We start from the raw sequence: 15,712 nt of genomic DNA on the forward strand, positions 1-15,712 counted from the left end.
ATTGTGATGACATTTTGGTCCTTCTGACTAGTGTGTCACTCAACTTCACTTGGTAATGTCTTTCCAAGAGATGCCCGAAATTGACCCTTGAATCATTTTGAGTATCTTGACATCAGGTGAATTTGGTAAATAGTCAGTAACATCTTAGTTTTCAGATGTAGAAGAAAATCAAGTTATCATTTTAGGTCATGCACTTTAATATTTCCCCAAATAGAATAATTCTCAAGTATCTGTTTCATGAGAGATTCTGCACCAATTGTTGGATTCTGCTTTCTGTAGCAGTTTAGAAATTATTCAATTTAATTTGTTGAAATGTGAGTCTAATGTTAGAAATACCCCTACTTAAGCTGCTTGATTTTGTTTTTTTTCCTGCTGGATGTCACTGGCAAGGTGAGTTACCCACCTCTAATTGCATTTTGAACTAATGGCTTGCTAGGCCATTTCAGATATCAGTTGAGTAATCCACATTCCTGTGGGTCTGAAGTCACATATAGGTAAGACCAACCAAGGATGACAGATTTACTTTCCTTAAGGACATTAGTGAACAAGATAAATTTTGAAGACAATCTGTTAGTTCCATGGTAATCATTATAGTTAGTCCTAGGACAAATTAAATAGGACTAAATATAATTCTAACTCATTATGTAGTCAATATAGCAGATGAAGAGTGGGACAAGTTGAAAGAGAAAAATCATTTGCCGTTTCTTTTGGGCAGCCAATGTTGAAATAGCACCTGGAGCAATTGTAAAAGCTGAGTTGAGCACTGCACTTCCCATTGGAATGCAGTCAATTTTTAGATTTGATCTTACAAAATCACTGCACTTTCTTGGAGGGATTCTGTGAGAATTGTTCACTTTACTTTGTCTTGTTTTAAAGTCACAGTGTTGAAATCTAAGGAGTGATTTGAAATTTTAGTTCTGTTTTTGATTTAGACTTCATAAAATGTTGTGCATAATCCACTTAACTTCCAAGTGTTTGCCCAAGTACCTGTAATTGTTTCAGGATGTTGTATTATAGTGCTACCTTTTCAGAATTGCCTGTTAAATATTCTTTGTTAAATGATTTTATTGCTCTTGCTGTCTCAGTGCCGATCTAATAATTGTAGGGATTTTTATTAGATTAAGAATAATTTAAGCAAAATTGTTTATTAAAGATCACTGTACTTGACACCAGTTTTTTAATGAGTGAGGAATTAAGAGTAAATTGTTTCGTAAACATACCTGAAAGCCTCATTACTTCTAAAATTAATGAAAATGTACATTTGTATGTTGCATTTCAAATGTTTGAAAATGCATTATTAGCATATTGCAGAAGAGATTTACTATTTTTAAATATATAGGATGCTTTCATATTTAACGTTATTGAAATAAGTATACCCAGTTATGGCTTTACTAAGAAGCCAAAGATACATGTTACAACGTGTAGAATATCAGCATAATTGACTATATTGGGAGCTCTTGCTTGATTGTTTTAGAGATCATGGAGCGATTTCAGATTTTCCCTATGGATGTTTATTCTAGTTTATATTGCTCAGGAGATTGTCAGTCTCATAAGTTTACATAGTTAATGGCAACAAACTTGATTCATAAATGCTATTCAGAAAATGTGAGTAAGAGTTCTAATTCACAGAAGCAGCTAACATAATGAAGTCACCTCCTCCTAAAGGCACATATTCAGTTCTGCTGCATCCCCATTTTGACCTAAAATGTTATTGACCACTATTTGAAATGCAGTTAATGCTGCTATAATTGAATGTGGCAGGGACTTAGCAGAGCATGGTGCTGTAGAGTTTCCCATATTATCTTTGCTGCTTTGACGATAAAGTAGTTGGTCAGGGCTCAGAGAATTTCTGACTCTTCAACAGTTCTTTGCCTGAACTGGCAGATCAGGCCTTAGCATAATGTCTGTCCTGAAAGTTAGTACAAGTAGTATACTCATAACAAGAAACAAACATTACAGAATTTTACATTCTCTGCACTGAATTAAAGATGATTGAGAAAGGCTGTGTGCCAACCTATACTTTAGTTGTAAATGCAGCACTAAATGTGAATATACTAGATACTTAGGTGTTAATTGAAAATGGCCACCTTTGTCTGAAATTTAAAATTACTCAAATGATGCTGAACCAAATATGATTGCTTATTAGAGACATGGTTACCTATTCTATAGTGTGGATTGCAAGCAAGTTCCAAATATTTGTAGGTTCAGCTGTCTAAGGTGAAGGATAGTATGAAGCTTGAGTCAGGGGAAATTACATTTATAGACTCTAAGTCCCTTGAAAATAGATGCTGTGTGACAGATTCCTGTCAAGCGGTAATTTAGGGGCACAGCTGCAATATGTTGTTAACTTGGTTGTAATAAAATTTCTTCCTAACAAGCTGTTGTCAGCATGTTTAAAATTTGCTATCCCAGAGGAAGGTACTTGAATATCTTCCATGAATGGTGTACTGTGAAAGATGTTAAACTTGAGAGGATGCAGAAAAGGTTAACAGGATGTTACTCGGAATGGAGGGTTTGAGAGGAGGAATAGTCTGGGGTTTTATTTTCCTGGAGCGTCAGGGGCTAAGGGGTGACCTTTATAGAGCTTTATAAAGTCATGAGGGGCACGGATAAGGTAAATAGGCAAGGTCTTCTTCCCACGATGGAGTCTAAAACTAGACGGCATAGGTTTGAAGTGAGAGGGTAAAAATTTAAAAAGGACCTGAGGGGTAACCTTTTCATGCAGGAGTTAGTGTGTAAACGGAACAAGCTATCAGAGGAAGTGGTTAGAGGTGGGTACCATTGTAACATTTAAAAGACATCTAGATAGGTATATGGATAGGAAGGGTTTAGAGAAGTATGTGCTAGATGGGACTAGGTCAGTTTGGAATATCTGGTCAGCACGGACGAGTTGGACCAAAGGGTTTGTTCCTATGCTGTATGACTGAGAGTGTGCTTAGTTCATGAGCCTTTTTCTAGATTCCAGCAGTCTGCCTTCAAATATTTTACCTGTCACAACTTTGGAAAATACAAGTCTTAAGACAGTTAATGCTGCAGTTCTCTTGGACATTTATACGATGAAATTCAGAACAGGTTGTATAATGAGGGAAATGTTTATATACCTGCAATAGTAGGACCAGAAATCATAGAACATTACAGCACAGTACAGGCCCTTCGGCCCTCGATGTGCTGACCTGTCATACCGATCTCAAGCCCATCTAACCTACGCTATTCCAAGTACATCCATATGCTTATCCACTGACGACTTAAATGTACCTAACGTTGGCGAATCTACTACCGTTGCAGGCAAAGCATTCCATTCCCTTACTACTCTGAGTAAAGAAAGTAGCTCTGACATCTGTCCTATATCTTTCACCCCTCAATTTAAAGCTATGCCCCCTCGTGCTCGCCATCACCATCCTAGGAAAAAGGCTCTCCCTATACATCCTATCTAACCCTCATTATTTTATATGTTTCAATTAAGTCACCTCTCAACCACCTTCTCTCTAATGAAAACAGCCTCAGGTCCCTCAGCCTTTCCTTGTAAGACCTTCCCTCCATACCAGGCAACATCCTAGTAAATCTCCTCTGCACCCTTTCCAAAGCTTCCACATCCTTCTTAATATGCGGTGACCAGAACTGTACACAATACTCCCAAGTGCGGCCGCACCAGAGTTTTGTACAGCTTCACCATTACCTCTTGGTTCCGGAACTCGATCCCTCTATTAATAAAAGCTAAAACACTGTATGCCTTCTTAACAGAACTACAACTTGGAAGGAGTTGTTATGGGGAGAGATTATGGAAATTAGGCCTGTTTTCTGTTAAATTTAGAACATTAAGTGGTGATCTGATTGAAGTCTTCAACGTATTAACAGGAAAAGACACACAAACAATTCCATTGGTTGGAGATTCTAGAAGTAAGGGACATAGTCTAAAAATTAGAGCCATGCCATTCAGGAAAGATGTTAGGATGCACTTCTACGAGCACAGTGGCAGATACTTGAGACTCCGTTCCACAAATGGCAGTGGATGCTAGATCGGTTGTGAATTTTAAATCTGAGAGATAAATTTACTGAGCAAACGTATTGAGGGATATGGGCCAAAGACAGAAGTTAGACCACAGATAGTCATTATCTCATTTAATAGCGGAGCATGCTAAAGGGACTGAATGGCCTGTTCCTGTTTCTACATTCCTAAATGTAATCTTTGGATATCTCCAAGCCTGAGAAAAGATGGTGTGGTTAAATAAGACCAGAGTTATATCTGTGGCTCAAAGATTGTTATGAGAGAAATGAGTTTTGATTCATTGGCACTGGCATCAATATTGGAATGTAGGGGAATTTTACCGGTAGGATGGCTCTCACTGTAACCATACTGGAACCAGTGCACTTGTGAATTATAGAGATAGAGCTGTAGGAGGTACTTTAATGTAGATTTGAGGTCGTCAGGGTTTGAGAGAGGTGATTTGGGAACATGGAGAAAGGACAGGATAAAAATATGGGTGATGACTAGAACATAATAGGAAAGGGGGAAAATGCTCTCTGGTCCACTTGTGTTAATGCCATTGTCCCTTTAATCACACTTACACAGTGTGAAAGACTGTGTTTCAGTAATAAGAGGGATAGATTCATGGCACAAATAGAAATAAATAGGTGGGCTGTCGCCTGGCACCTCCAAAAGGTACATTGCACAGCATGTTGTGTGAAATGCCCTGCTGGTAAGAAACATTGTTACCAAGTAAGTGCAATAAATATGTCAACAGTGCGTATCACTGGCAGGGTACCACGTGTCCTTGTTTTGCACATGAACTGAGAGCGATTTTGGGATGTCAGTGGACATTTTCAAATGGGTATGTCAGCCGTTAAGTTTTACAGTGAGCACAGATGGGGCATGAATGTTTAAAGCATTACTTGACATTTTGGAATGTCTGAAACGTAATGCAGGTGGGAAGGCTCTGAAACTTTCTTTATTCAGTTCACTAATGAGTAATTTCAGAGGAAAAGTAGAATCAATTTGTGGGGGATTTTAAAAGTTGAGAAATCTCAATGCTCTATAGGCTCTCTGATAGCAGCCACACTGCAGAAAAACAATAAATTCATAAAATGATATGGGCATGTACTAAAGATGCTACCACAATACTCAAAATATGCAGGGGGCAGCCACCAGACCCTGACCCCTAAAATACCCCAGGAAAATACATACGGTGACCAGTTTGAGAAGACTGGACCCTGTAAATGAAAATATGCGTGTTACTGTTTTGCTGAGGCTGGAACGTGGAATCACGCTAGAAGCAGATGTTTTGCCAAAGCCAATAAGGGCCATCGAGAGCATTTTTTTTTGCTAAGGAGGCCACCTGCCTGCCAGTTTCAAAGTGGAGTTGGGAAGAGAGGCTTTGAGACAATAGGGCTGAGAGGGAGGCTGCCAAAAAGGGAACTTACAAACCTGCTGAGGAAGGAATACAAGAACTAGGAGTTTAGAAAACCCAGTCACTGAAGTAATGTCTTACTTGCTTAATGTGGAATCCCTACAGTGTGAAAGCAGTCCATTTGGCCTGTTGACCCTCCAAAGATCATCCCACCCAGAGCTACCTCCTGACCATACTCCTGTAACCTTGCATTTCCCATGACTAATCCACCTAACTGTACATCCCTGGACCATGGAGGAAACCATAGCAACCTGGAAGAAATCCACACAGACACAATGTGCAAACTCCACAGAGACAGACCCCAGCACAGTGACGCAACAATGCTAACCGCTGAGCCATCATGCTGCATTATATCAGTGATAATGGGAACTGCAGATGCTGGAGAATCCAAGATAAAGTGTGGAGCTGGATGAACGCAGCAGCCCAAGCAGCATCTCAGGAGCACAAAAGCTGACGTTTCGGGCCTAGACCCTTCATCAGAGAGGGGGATATGGAGAGGGAAATAAACAGGGAGTGGAAGGCGGACCTAAGATGGAGAGAAAACAAGATAGGTAGAGAGGAGAGTATAGGTGGGGAGGTAGGGAGAGGATAGGTCAGTCCAGGGAAGATGGACAGGTTAAGGAGGTGGGATGAGGTGGTAGGTAGGAAATGGAGGTGTGGCTTCCTCCCACCTCAAGCCGCACCTCCATTTCCTACCTACCACTTCATCCCGCCTCCTTGGCCTGTCCATCTTCCCTGGACTGACCTAGCCCCTCCCTACCTCCCCAGCTATACCCTCTACCTACCTTGTTTTCTCTCCATCTTCGGTCTGCCTCCCACACTCTCCCGATTTATTCCAGTTCCCTCTCCACATACCCCTCTCTGATGAAAGGTCTAGGCCCGAAACGTCAGCTTTTGTGCTCCTGAGATGCTTGGCCTGCTGTGTTCATCCGCTCCACACTTTGTTATGCTGCATTATATATGTCTTTAGTTCAAAGCTGTATTTATTCAGGAGCAACTCTTATGTGGAAGGTTATAATGGATGCTATTGTAATAAGTGCTATTGGGAATATATGTTTGCATTTAAAAGCTGAGGAAAAGTGAAATTGGATATCTTCCAATTTGAAAAGGATTTTTAACCATGTGATTTTTTGGGAAATGAGGTCACCAATTTAATGTGATAATGGGAACTGCAGATGCTGGAGAATCTAAGACAATAAAATGTGAGGCTGGATGAACACAGCAGGCCCAGCAGCATCTCAGGAGCACAGAAGGGTCCAGGCCCGAAACGTCAGCTTTTGTTCTCCTGAGATGCTGCTGGGCCTGCTGTGTTCATCCAGCCTCACATTTTATTGTCACCAATTTAATGTGTTGTTTACCTGTTGTATTTGATTTTGGAGGAAAGAAGTAGGCCAAGCTATGATGTAACTTCTTGTCCTTAACTGCTGGGAAACCTGGCCTTTGATAAAAATACCATAGAAGGGTCCTGTGCTGACAGCTACTTGGCAATGCTTTATAAACTTGATTTCCATTTTCACAGACCTAGGTCAGTAAAGAAGGAAACCTAGATTACATGTCTCTCTTGGCATTGTTGGCAACCTGATAATGTTTCCAATTTTTTTTGTTTTATAAATCTTGAGAATCTGAACTGTAGTCACTTTCCAAAGACACTCATCCAGATGGTTTCAAGCTAAATTGAAAATCTTCCATCAGTAAATCTACAGATTTCTGTCAACGAGAAACCAAGTGATCTGCAGTCAACAATTTTTTTTTAAACATGCAACTGTGTTATTCTTTTGGCTTTTCAAAACTTGATCTCTGCAAATGTTTTGGGATTCCAAAGGGATACAGTTCTAGTTCCAGATTACAACTGGTTTGTTAACTAGTTTTGATATTTAGTTTTGGAAGTTTTGCTTTATAATAAAGATTATTTATTTGAGTTCAACAAAGAAAACTAGTGAAAGTCTCCCTTCTGTTCTGAATAATAGTACAAAATGGGATTGATTTTGGAGGTTGAATCAAAACGGCTCTCAAATATTCCATTGAGAGAGTGATGCAAGGCAAATACCATCCAAGTGTAAGGATGATGTCGTAGCACAATGCAGCAAAGATTAGTGGTAGCCCAGGTGATTGTGAAACCTGCAACAGATGCCTTAACTGAATTTATCTCTCTTCTTTATTTTGAGAGAAAACTAGTAGCTTAATTTTTATTTGAAAACTTCACACATTCAGTAAAAATGTTGTTACTAAGAAGGAAAATGTAGAAAGCGAATGTTTGTCCTTAAAGGGTAAGATTGGGTAATTAATGGGATGCAAGAAAATGGCCAAGATTCTGAGCAAATATTTTGATTGTTTTTACTATAAAGGACAAAAAAAAGCCAAAAATTGGTAAAATACAAAGCAGGAGACAGAGGGAGGGAGGAGCTAACAATAATTGCATCAAAAACCTGGCACCACAAGCTGATATGTCTCCTGGATCCTAATTGACAGCATCCAAAAGTATTTTGCATTGTTTGCAAACTTCCAAAGTTTTCTTGAATTTAGAAAAGTTCCAGCAAGTGGGAAAACTGCACATATAAGGCCATATTTCTGCAAAGGAAGGAGAAAGCATGAAATGAGAATTACACATTTATTAACGTGATAATAGCAGGGCATGCACAAAGTCATAACCATATTGACCATACCCAGATGCGTTTCGTAAAAAGGAAATGGCAATTTTTTTTTTACTGTTTAACAGTAGGATAAATTGGACATTATCAGATTGGCAAGCACTTTTCGGTGGTACCTCAACTTTACAGCCTGCATTAATGAGTTGGATGAAGGAACTGAAATCAAATTTGCAGATAGGGGGAAAAGAGTTTATTAAAGGATCTTGTTTAAAAATTTTGGCAGAGTATAATTTAGAAAAATATGTCTGTTTGGGCAGGCAGAGCAAAAAGTGTTATTGAAATGGAGGTAAGATCATTGCAATACAGTGGGATGAATGTCCTTGTACACTTTTGCTTATTTATGGTATAAGGGCATCACTGGCTAGGCCACTATTTATTGCTTATCCCTAATTGCTGTGGAAAAGTTTGCAGTGGGTTATCTCTGAATCACAGGAGTCCTTTGGGTGTATGGTCATACACAGTGCTGTTGGAAAGAATTCCAGATATTGACCCAGCAACATTGAAAGCAAAGAACATTCTATGGTTTGGAGGAGAACTTTTAGTTGGTGTCCCTGTGTGTCTGCTGCCTGTGTCTTGGGAGCAGAGGTTGCAGGCTTGGAAGGTGCTTGTAAAGTTTCCTTTAGTCAGTTAATACGGTTCATCTTGTACAGCATCAGGGAAGGGAGTGAATGTTTTTAGGTGGTGGATGGAATACCAATCAAGAAGGCTGCTTTGTTCTGGGTAGTGTCAAATTTCTTGAGTTTTGATGAAGTTTTACTGTCCAGGCAAGTGGAAATCATTCCATCGTACTCCTGTTTTGTGCCTGTTGTTTGACAACCTTTGGGTGACAAGAGTTACTTGCTGCAGAATTCTTTAGTGACCTGCTCTGTAGATGCAGTATTTCTGCGGCTAATTCATATCAATAGTAAGCACCAGGATTTAGTGACAGTGGCGTCATTGAATATCAAGGAGAAATGGTTAGATTCCCCTTTGCTTGAGATGATCATTGTCCAATATTTATGTGCTGTGAACATTGTCTGGTCTTTAGCTGATAAATAACAAGTATTGTCCAGATGTTTTTTTTTTCCCCTGAGAGCAATGGCTGCTTCAATATTTTGATATGTCACATGGTGCTGAATGTTGTGCAAACATCAGAAACTATCCTAAATTTTTCTGACCTGATGCAGGGAAGGTCATTGAAGCAACTGAAGATGGTTGCACCTAGGTTAATACTCTGGGGAACTGGGACTGTTGTGATGCAATGGTTTGTCTCTACTTTTGAGCCAGAGACCTGGGTTCAAGCCCCAGCAACTCCAGTGGTGTGTAATAACCTCTCTGAACAGGTTGATCAGAAAGTATCCATTCAGAAGAGTGAAGCAACTCGAGGCTGCTATCCTATTACAAAATCACCCTTTATTTACACATGGAGCATCCTTGACTGTGATCCAGGTCCTTCAGAGCCAGCTCTTGTCAGCCATCTTGTTCACTCATGCTTATTTATATGTCAGCCAGGGCACTCCTGATTGGTCCAGGCTAATGGCCCCAATCAGGGAATTCATTCTAGGAGGTCCAACTGGCTGACCTCATAATTACTACATGCCTCATCCCCACCCCCAAGTCTAAGAATGTAGACTAGTTCATGTTTTTGTACTTTCTCCAGGTGTGTGTTAGCATTGGATCCAGTTCCCCCAACTTGACCTCCTAATATAGGTGACATGTAACATGCAGTAGCTCACCTCTTGCGTGTGGAACATCTAAGAAGAAACTCAACCTGTTCTTCAGATGCAATATCTGCCCTGTCCACCTGTCCAGATATTGAGGCATCTTTAATGCGCAGCAGAGTGAGGAACCCCATGGGTTCCAGAACATTTGGGAAGGCTGTCAGGGATCTGGGCATGTTTTGCTCCCGCACAGTTTGCGAGTTTGTGGTCCAAGTGCTTGTTCACAACCATCACCACCTACCCGAACTTTATATATCACTGGACCTGACCTTGCAATGACCATGCCTCCTACCCATGCTGGGCCATTCCTGTGGTTCCTACATCAAATGTCCCCTGAAGTAAACTGTCACCTACTGGACTCTTGTACCCAGTGTTGGCATTATTGATGCTGTTTCCCTCTACTTACAAAGGTGCTAGACACCACTGTCAATGAGCCCTTCAATCACTTTGCTGATGATAGAGAGTGGATTGATAGGGCAGTAATTGGTTAGGATGGATTTGTTCTGCTTTTGGTATACAATATATCTGAGCAATATTTCACATTGTTGAATAGGTGCCAGTGTTCCAGCTGTGCTGGATCAGTTTGAGCAGAGGTGTGGCTAGTTGTAGAGCACAAGTCTTCAGTACTGTTGTCAGGGCCTGAAGTCTTTGCAATATCCACTGCCTTCAGCCACTTCTTGAAATCATGTGGACTCAATCAGTGATGATGGGGACCTCTGAACGAGGGTGAGATTGATCATTCACTTTGCACTTCTGGCTAAAGATTGATACAAATACTTCAGCTTTGGCTTTTGCATTCATCTCTGAGGATGGGGTATTTGTGAAGCCTCCACTACCTGTTAATTTACTTGTCTACCACTAATCACAACTGGATGTGGTAGGGCTACCGAGCTTGGACTGATTGCTCATTGTGACCTATTTTGTACTGCTTTGCCATTTAGCATACAGGGAGTAATTAGGAAGATTCCCCCCCCCCCCCCCCCCTCCAATGGAATTCGCCTTTATTGCACAGGATTTGCGATATAACAAAGTATTGCTGCAGTTGACCTGGGTGTTTGAGGTTGCACCTAGAGTACCTGAAATGTAGAAAATAAGAGCAAATGTAGGCCATTTGGCCCATTGAGCCTGCTCTGTTATTCTTTCATTCATGATCATGGTTGATCTTCTGTTTCATTGCCATACTCCTGTGCTGTTCCTATGCTTGTGACTCCTTAGTACTCTGGAAATCCATCTCTTTCTTAAATATATCAGCGACTTGGACTCACTGTCTCATGCTGCAGAGAATTTCATAGGTTTACCACCTTCTGAGAGAAGCAATTTCTTCTCATCTCAATTCTGAATGGTCTTCCCTGTTTACTGAGACTGTGACCCCTTGTTCCAGATACTGCAAACTAGGGGAACATCATTTCTTCATTATTTTGTCCAGTCTGTCAGAATTTTGTTTTCAGTGAGAAGCCCTCTCATTCTTCTAAACTTCAGTGAATACAGGCCCAGTCAACCCAATCTCTCCTCATGTGATATATCTGCCATTACCAGGAATCAAACTGGTGAATGTTTCCTGCTCTTCTTACAGGACAAATATTTTTCTCAATTGAGACCAAAACTGCGCATGACCACACCTGGAATGGCTAGTAGTCATATCCTCTTGCAATAAAAGCCAATATACCATTTTCTTTCCTAACTTGTAGATGCCTGTTTGCTTTCAGTGAATGGTATACAAGGACTGAACAATGAAAACCATGTCCAAAGTTCCATGGTTTGGTTGAAATCCACACCAGCTTTCAGGATGGATTTCCTCAGACTCTCTGAACATGTGCCCAGTGAAGATTTGGGCAATGATCTTCCTGGCAATGGAGAGTAGGGAGATTCCTCGGTAGTTCCCACAGTTAATTTTCTCTCCTTTTTTTGAAGATGGTGGTAATAGCAGCATTCCTGAGAATGGCAGGAATTTCTTCTTTGTCTCAGGTTTTCAAGAAAAGTTGATGGAGATGACAAATAAACTCTGCTCCTCCTAGGTTGAAAATCTCTATTGGAATCCCATCCACTCCTTCAGTTTTTCAATTCTGCAAATGTCTAATGGCAGTTTCAACTTCTGCCACATCAGGTGGGAGCCCAAGATCATCTTTGTGGAGTTCGGGGACTTTCTCAACATGTCCATGGTGATGATTGGATCACAGTTTGAGTCTCTTAAAGTACTTCCTCCATTGGAGGCTGCCATTTTCTCTATCTCTCAAAAGGTTTCCACTTTTTTCTCCATACTGATATGAGGCCAAGGTTAGTGGGTCTGTACATTTACCTTGGTAGCACTGGAGGAAACAGGTGTCATACTTATTGTTGAGGAGTTGCAGCTTCTTAGCTTTCTCAGTCCGTACACTGACTTAGCTGTTTGATTACTTCCCCCGCCACCCGCCCACCACTTTGCCTCACTGGTGATGCTGTATTGCCAGCAAGGAGAGCTTAGCTCTTCTGTAAATGAGGTATTGGATGATGTGGTCATTCTGTTTGAACCAGTCTTGGTGTTTCCTGGTCTTGTAGCTGACAATTTCTTCACAACATGAGATGATGACTATCTCCAGCTCTTTCCAGATTTCCTCCCCTCTATTGGAATAAATTCTTTGGAAATTTTGATGCAGACATTATTGAAAGTCTGCTAAGTCTGCTTTGCTCCTGAAGCCACTCAATGTTGAGCTTTCTTCTGAGTTTCTTTTTCACACTCAACTGCTTCTGGACACATTTAATGAACATGGAGGAGCAGATGAGCTGGTGGCCTGTCTAGCAATATTTGCTCTGATCATCACTTCGGTAATGAGGACATTCTTTTTGTCTCAGGTCCTTTACCAATCTGTCCCAATCAAGTTCTGGTCCATTCCTCCACTAAGATCATTAAGAGAAATCCTCCCAAACACGAACATTTCCTCGATCTGGCAAGGTACCTCCTCTCATCAAAGCTTGACGTTGATGTGGAGATGCAACATCACATCCAATTTATAATCTACTTTCAGATGCCTAAAGATGAGTCTTTGACAACAGTGACATCTGTCCTGATACCAAGATCGTTGTGTATAAGGCAATCATCAATACGACTCTTCCATGTGCCTCTGAAACTTGGACTCCATGTTGACATCCTGTCAAGACCCTTCAGCAGTACTATCAACACTGTTTAAGACAAATACTCCAAATCAGGTGGAAGGACGGGCACATTAACATCAGTATCCTTTAAGCAGCCAATAACACCACCAAGGCCATGGTGATCCAAACCAACTCTACTGCACTGGCCACATGCTTAGGATGCCTGAGTTCTGACTGTCAAAGCAAAACATCTTTGCCCAACTCAAGGCAAGTACTTCAACAAAACGAGGCATTTCAAAGCCTTGTTGAAGGTTTCAGTCAAGAAATGTAACATGAGTGTCAATGCTAGTTAAAAGATTATTAAATATCATCTATAGGCATTGCTAGTTCTACCCTAAACATTAATGAAATTAAAGACCAATTTTTGCTTTTATAAACTAGGGTAGAAATAGCCAACGCACATGGCTGATTGCTTGCCCTCATTGAGCCTGTGGTTTCCTTGTGGTGACATTCTGATTTCTTTTCAAACTCTGCATTCTTCTGAGTAGAGATTCCTCCTGCAGATCCAGTTCTTTCAGCGCACAAAGCAAGTGATGCTAATTTTCCGAGTGCTCCTTTCACCCATTTCTCAACTGCGTACAGTTTTAGTCTCCTTATTTAATGAGGGATACAACTGTTCTGAAAGTCATGCAGAGCCAGTTCACTGGACTGTTTTCTTTAGATGAAGGAGTTGCTTTATGAGGAAAGGTTGGGCCTACACTCAGTTAAATTCAGAAAAATGAAATGAGCTCATTGATACATACAAAATTCTGAGAGAGTAAGACCAGAGCAGTTGCTTCATCTTGTGGGGAATTTAGAACAGACAGCACAATTTTAAAATAAGAGGTCTTCTTTACTGAGATGAAGAGTAATCTTTTCTGAGGGTCTTTGAGTTTATGGAAATCTCTTCTGCAGAAAGCTGTGGATTCTGGTTCATTGATTATTTTCAAAACTGAGTTAGATTGTTGATCAACAAGGATTTGAGGGCCCTGGTGGATAGGGAGGAATGTGAAATTGAAGTCACAATCAAGTTAACTTTGATTTTCCTGAATGTAGAGCAAGCTCAATGGGTGGAATGGCCTGTTCTATTTCTTAGGATCTTAAAATAGAATACTGTATAATCACTGTTCAACTGTCTGCAGTTGGAATAATTCAATGATGTGTAATTTTATTCTTCAAATAGAAATGTACATTCTATAATAAGACTGAGTTTCTCAAAAAAAATCAATTTTGATCGGAATAGCTTAGATCCCAAGTTGTGTATTTTTCTGATTGGAGTCTGACATCACTTACAAAATCATATAGGATGTGCAGCATAAAAATAGATGAATCTGTCTATGCCAGTGCCTGAACATAACCCTATTCAGGAAGGGGGAAAGTAAGTAACCTTACAGATTGTAACCTGACAAAAATAGCAGTGAAAATGCAAGAATCCATTAGACTAACGGTTAGAGGACAATTAGAAAATATCACTTAGATGTGGTTTGTATAGTTGAAAAATTGTTTGACAAACTTTCTGCAATGGTTTAACTAACAGGGTAAATTAGATTGAAGCTGCATTTTGATTTTCAGAAGACATCCAGTAAGGTGCCTTGTGTTTTTCTTCTCCTCATTTATTTTGTAGGTAAATATAATGCATCAACCACATATAGATTGGTTAACGTTAAAATATGCAGGTTCATTCGTTAAAGATTCCAGAAGTCGGTTGTAGAATTATAGTTAACATGTACACATTTGAGTTTGGAGCTTGGTCAGAAGAAATAGTTTGATTAACATGGAACATGGTTTAATATTCCCTCTAATGATGTGTATCGAAACCACACTACATCCATTTAAAGGCATTCTGCAATAGGTCTCCTTTTACAAATAAATAACGTTGCCTTACAAATAATGCTAACTATTTACAGTGGATAGAAATGTTTGGTTACATATTACAAAGTATTCAGCTAAGAAACTCCGCCTCAATCCCTAAAGCATTGCGATGGTCTGTTCATACCTTATATGCCCTTACCCTACTCAGTAAGTAATGTTAGCATAACTTTGAATTTGCTCATTGGTCTGATGGAGTTTAATACTTGAATGTTGTTTTGGATTTTTCCTACCATCATGGCATGGGGGCAGTGGTGTTGCACAATAGTGGAGGATTTGCTGCTTCACTAATTTTGTCCTCTGTTCCATCTCTGTGTTGCAGCATTGCACGTGATGATGTTGGTTCTGGACAGACCCTTGTCAATTCAGAAGAATGCAACATACATTACTTAAAATGCGAATATGAGCCAGTTGTCCAATCTTTAAATTTGGCAACACTTCACCCGTGTTCCTGTCATGCAAGCATCTTTCACTATTCCATGTTTCTTCTAGTGAAAACGAGATTTGTTCATTCACACTGTTCTGTGTGACAAGGCTGGGACTTTACAAGGTTATTTTGTTCTGTTTTTTTTTAAAGAGAGGTTTGAACACAGCTGTCCAATTGGAAACCCAGTTAACAGCTTGTAGGCCTTGGGGTTTCATTTTAAAATTGGAACAATAGAAGCAGCCTGAGTGTGTGTGGTCAAGCTCTCACAGAACCAGGAGTTTTAGTTACTTTTCAGCAAAAGCTGCTGGCATTGTGAGAAGCTGCCATACCCCTCTTTGCTATGGCTGGAAACTGGAGTTCTCTCTCAGAATTGTCTTTCTGCATGTGAGGCAATCTGTCTTGCAAATTTGCCTTTTGCCAAGAATGTGTTTATGGGATGTTACTATATTGGAACAGTTAACTTCTAATACTTAATACATCTATTGTTGTGTTAAGTTTTCAAATAGTCAATTCACTCCAACCCCTTTTCTCCTTTGTTGCATTTTAACTGTAGGG

Source organism: Stegostoma tigrinum, chromosome 9 (assembly GCF_030684315.1).
Source record: "Stegostoma tigrinum isolate sSteTig4 chromosome 9, sSteTig4.hap1, whole genome shotgun sequence".
Taxonomy (NCBI): Eukaryota; Metazoa; Chordata; class Chondrichthyes; order Orectolobiformes; family Stegostomatidae; genus Stegostoma; species Stegostoma tigrinum.